This window comes from Bos taurus, chromosome 6 (assembly GCF_002263795.3).
Source record: "Bos taurus isolate L1 Dominette 01449 registration number 42190680 breed Hereford chromosome 6, ARS-UCD2.0, whole genome shotgun sequence".
Taxonomy (NCBI): Eukaryota; Metazoa; Chordata; class Mammalia; order Artiodactyla; family Bovidae; genus Bos; species Bos taurus.
Window position 1 is genome coordinate 85,376,256 of NC_037333.1, and position 5,470 is coordinate 85,381,725.

Below are 5,470 nucleotides of genomic sequence, written 5' to 3' on the forward strand. Positions count from 1 at the left end.
TCTGTCGTCCCCTTCTCCTCTTGCCCCCAATCCCTCCCACCATCAGAGTCTTTTGCAATGAGTCAACTCTTCGCATGAGGTGGCCAAAGTACTGGAGTTTCAGCTTTAGCATCATTCCTTCCAAAGAAATCCCAGGGCTGATCTCCTTCAGAATGGACTGGTTGGATCTCCTTGCAGTCCAAGGGACTCTCAAGAGTCTTCTCCAACACCACAGTTCAAAAACATCAAATCTTCGGTGCTCAGCCTTCTTCACAGTCCAACTCTCACATCCATACATGACCACAGGAAAAACCATAGCCTTGACTAGACAGACCTTTGTTGGCAAAGTAATGTCTCTGCTTTTGAATATGCTATCTAGGTGGGTCATAACTTTCCTTCCAAGGAGTAAGCGTCTTTTAATTTCATGGCTGCAATCACCATCTGCAGTGATTTTGGAGCTCAAAAAAATAAAGTCTGACACTGTTTCCACTGTTTCCCCATCTATTTCCCATGAAGTGATGGGGCCGGATGCCATGATCTTCGTTTTCTGAATGTTGAGCTTTAAGCCAACTTTTTCACTCTCCACTTTCACTTTTATCAAGAGGCTTTTTAGTTCCTCTTCACTTTCTGCCATAAGGGTGATGTCATCTGCATATCTGAGGTTCTTGATATTTCTCCCAGCAATCTTGATTCCAGCTTGTGTTTCTTCCAGTCCAGCATTTCTCATGATGTACTCTGCATATAAGTTAAATAAGCAGGGTGACAATATACAGCCTTGACGTACTCCTTTTCCTATTTGGAAGAAGTATACAAAATAGGAAACCATTTGATTATAACACTTTATATATCACTTAAACCTATGTTTTTTATTCCACTTCATCACACTATAGTCTGATATAAGACAGATTAAGATTCTGAGCCATAAGACCACATCCTACACAAAGGTGAGCAACCTTGATTGTAATTATTAATTGTAAAATAGGAAGACTTATGGGGATGATACTACTATAGAAACATCTCTAAATTGATTAAAGTTTTCTTTGTAAATATAACAAAAACTAAGCAAAAGGAAATTGTGTAAGGAGGAAATGTTATGCATCTAGATTAGAATTTTCATTTGAAAAAGAATTACTTTGATCAACAGAACAAGATATAGGAATTTGCTACCATACAGATGATTTGGAGAGAAATTACTATTCAGCCTTCCCAAAAGATTATTTAGAAAGGCTGAATTAAAAAATGTCAGGCTCAGGAGGAATTACAAAGGGCTTCTAAACCAACTAGTTGTATGCACAGGATTCTTGTACATCTTATTAGAATTCTTGAAAACTGTCAGTATTAGGCATCTCAGATGTTGCAACATGTGCTGAGTAAGGCAGATACTCCAAACTGTACCTTCCTGTTCCTCAACCTTTGCTTTCTTCCCCAAAACTCCTACATCCTCTTACATATTGAATTTCCTTTCCTTCTATTACCATTTCCCATATTTTCAGGTTTGGGCCCAAAAGGAAAGGTAAGCTTATTTCAGGATGTCATCACAATTTAGCTACTCACCAAACTAAATAACTGATCTGTAAACAGGTAGTTATAGAAGGGGAATTTGAGGATGAAGCCTAAGGGATCAATGAAGATTTTGGAATTTGGGGGACAAAGCATAGTACCAATGTCATCTGGTTAGTGAAAGGAAAGAATGGATTTGAACCCCATGGGCCACATCATGAAATCAAGACAAAAATACATTTTGAGATGGAAAAACTAACCTCAAGAGAAAATCTTGGTGAAACTGATTTCCAGTTAAGATTCCTATGGTCCTCAACAGCTGCTGGGTTCCTTGTCAGTCATTTATGTGTGTGGTATGATCTATGGTTGCTAATAGAAATGTCAACCATATTTAACAACTGTAATTGTTATGTAAATATAATTGCAACTATCACATTTAGAATTAAATGTTTGGAATGAAAGTGTAATTTTTTTTTCTCATTATCTACAACAATCAATCCATGTCCTTATTCATAAAAAGGGACATGATAGTATTACTATCTGTTACGATAATAATTTTACTGTCTTTGTTTTTTTCCAAAATTTTAAAGAATTAAATACAATTTTTATGAGCTTATTTTGTCCTCAAATTCTGAGAAGACTAAGTATTAATATGTTTTTAACTGTATTGAACTAGCTGTATCAATATTAGGAGCTCAGCAGTAGAATTGTATTCTATTAGACTATGTAAGATTTTTAGGCTATGTAATTTAATTAGGTAATTTTCTATCTCTTTTCTCTTCAATGTTGTAAGATTTCAAGCGTAATCAACACAAGTGAAATAATTACATTTCCCCTTTAGATTAAAATGTATTTGATCTATGTTATAGAATCAGTCAACAGTTTGCATTTTTTTCACATTTATCCATTTAATTTTGGCTGAATAAAGATACTGATATTGGAGACTTCATGTCACTGAAATACACCTAACAAATAATTTCCTTGTTCTAAATCTATCTTTAAATAATTGCCAGTGCATTCAGAACATTTCTAGGAAGTGCATTGTGTCCATTTTCCAAACATTTTATCTGTGACATCTTGATTTCCTAATGTGTCATTTTAACCCTCAAATTTATGATTTTATGCCAAAAGCATAAACTGTTTTTGCCACCATTTATCTATATTTTAACCCTTTTTAATAAAATTAACATCATTTTATAAAGAAATAGCCATTAGCTTTACATGTTTAGAGATCATAAAGCCATTAGTATACTTTGAACTTCATGCATCCAAATACTAACTTTATATTAGTAGAGGTAGTAGAAATCAAAATGAGAAAAATAGGTTGGACTTCTTAAAAATAGCCCTAAGAAGTTCAGCATCTTGGTGTAATGCATGCCTTTTTATTATTTAGGAATCTCTAAATTACTCTGGGTAATCATATTTTATTTCTTTTAACTATCAGACCAAAACTTCAGGCTTCTAGATACATGCTGCTGCTGCTAAGTCGCTTCAGTCGTGTCCGACTCTGTGCAACTCCATAGACGGCAGCCCACCAGGCCACGGCAGCCCACCAGGCCCCACCGTCCCTGGGATTCTCCAGGCAAGAACACTGGAGTGGGTTGCCATTGCCTTTTCCTAGGATGCATTCAATGATGAACACTGACAAAGATGCTTGTTTTCTGGTACTTTCATTCCAGGCAAATGTGGGCAGACTGTAAACTTTTGATAGACATATTTAAATTACACATTAGGTTAGAAGTGGTACAAGCCATCAAAACACAAAAAAAGAAAAGAAAGGGAAAAAAAGAAGGCTTAATGTGATCAGTATATTGAGATGTTCAGGAAAAAATAAAGCTGAGGAGGCCTCATTGTGAGAAGGTATAGGACACACAGAAGGCATTTGCTAAATGGTACATCTTTGCTATCAATTTATTTGTGATTTCAAGAAACAAAGTATTTTTGTAAAATTATGTCTAACACCAGTGTAAATAATATTTACTAAAACAATAGATTTGATCATTTGGACACATTTCAAAGTTTATCATTTTTATTTTGTTATTTCCAAGTTCCAAGAAATATTGTAACACATGCATACGGAATAGAGTTTGTTTGGTTTTAGAAAAATACTAAAAAGTTATTCCTGTTTACATACCATCCTAACACAGTTTGAATGTAATATTGAATGGCATATTTTGGGCCAAGACCTCAGTTCAGTTCAGTTCAGTCACTCAGTCATGTCCAACTCTTTGCGATCCCATGAATCGCAGCACGCCAGGCCTCCCTGCCCATCACAAACTCCCGGAGTTCACCCAAACTCCTGTCCATCGAGTCAGTGATGCCATCCAGCCATCTCATCCTCTGTCGTCCCCTTCTCCTCTTGCCCCCAATCCCTCCCACCATCAGAGTCTTTTCCAATGAGTCAACTCTTCTCATGAGGTGGCCAAAGTATTAGAGTTTCAGCTTCAAGATCAGTCCTTCCAAAGAACATCCAGGACTGATCTCCTTTAGAATGGACTGGTTGGATCTCCTTGCAGTCCAAGGAACTCTCAAGAGTCTTCTCCAACACCACAGTTCAAAAGCATCAATTCTTCGGCACTCAGCTTTCTTTACAGTCCAACTCTTACATCCATACATGACCACTGGAAAAACCATAGCCTTGACTAGATGGACCTTTGTTGGCAAAGTAATGTCTCTGCTTTTGAATATGCTATCTAGGTTGGTCATAACTTTCCTTCCAAGTCACATTTTAATTATGATATCAGCTGGGTTTATCTATGCAGTTCAGCTACAACAAAACAGTTAAATGTTTTCCACAGAAAGCTGCCTAGAACTTCAAAAGATTATTATAGACTATAGTATAATATAAATTGTTTCTCCTCTTTTCCTATTTTTCTTTGCATATCTTCTTATTTTATTTTCCTATACGCTCTTTATTGGTTAACATACATACCAAGCTTCAGGTTGTTCATCACTGAATGATAGAATCATTAAAGGATTCTGGTTGATAGGAATAATATGCACTGGAAGGACAAATATATACAAATAACTATTATTTGTACAGTATTAGCACTTTAATTTTAGACCTATAAGCTCATCCATAATATAAATTGAAAGTTGCTATCTCTGATGTAAAAAATAATAATGGTATATATATATATATATATATATATATATATATATATGTATATATATATGTCAATCCAAGAGAATATTTTCATGTTTTAAATATATATATTTATTTCCATATCTATTAAAAATATTGCATCCCTATTAGGCATAGCACACCCTGAGTTTTATAAGAATGAATATTAATGCTTAACTTGTCAAAGGGAGGAAGGAGGGAAAGAAGGAAGGAGAAGGAAGGAAGGAAGGGAAGAAGAGATACATATCAAGGGAGACAGGCCGCACAAAATTCGTTGTTATAGACATTACAACCTTATAATACCTTCAACACCTTAACAGAAGTCCAATGTACTGTGAGTGTTTGCTGCTGCTGCTGCTGCTGCTAAGTCGCTTCAGTCGTATCCAACTCTGTGAGACCCCATAGACTATGAGTATTTAGAAAGAGTATAAATCACTTTAAAGTGAACCAAGCAGGAAGAGTTTTGTGGATGAGGACATACCATGGAACAGTGAATTTGAAGTTTTTCAGCACTTCCACATTTCAGATATATTTCTGGGTCATTTTTTTTCAAATTTTACTCCCCTTTATAACAACCCTAGGAGTCATCATTACCTTCATCTCCACCTTTTAGTAAATAAAATTCACAAAATATAACTCTCCTGAATCACGCAGTGTGTATTCTCTTCTTCAGGGACTACTATTCTATGAGAATATCTTAATGAGACATCATAAAATCACAGCCTGTGTGACAATAGAAAATTGAGACCTCTCTAGATTACTGGTGATGGCTTTTCTAAACATTTTTAGTCCTCATTCTAAACAATTGCTCCTGGCATCAACTCTGGCAATTGTAGCTAAACTTCTTCATCTTAAATTCTTATTAAT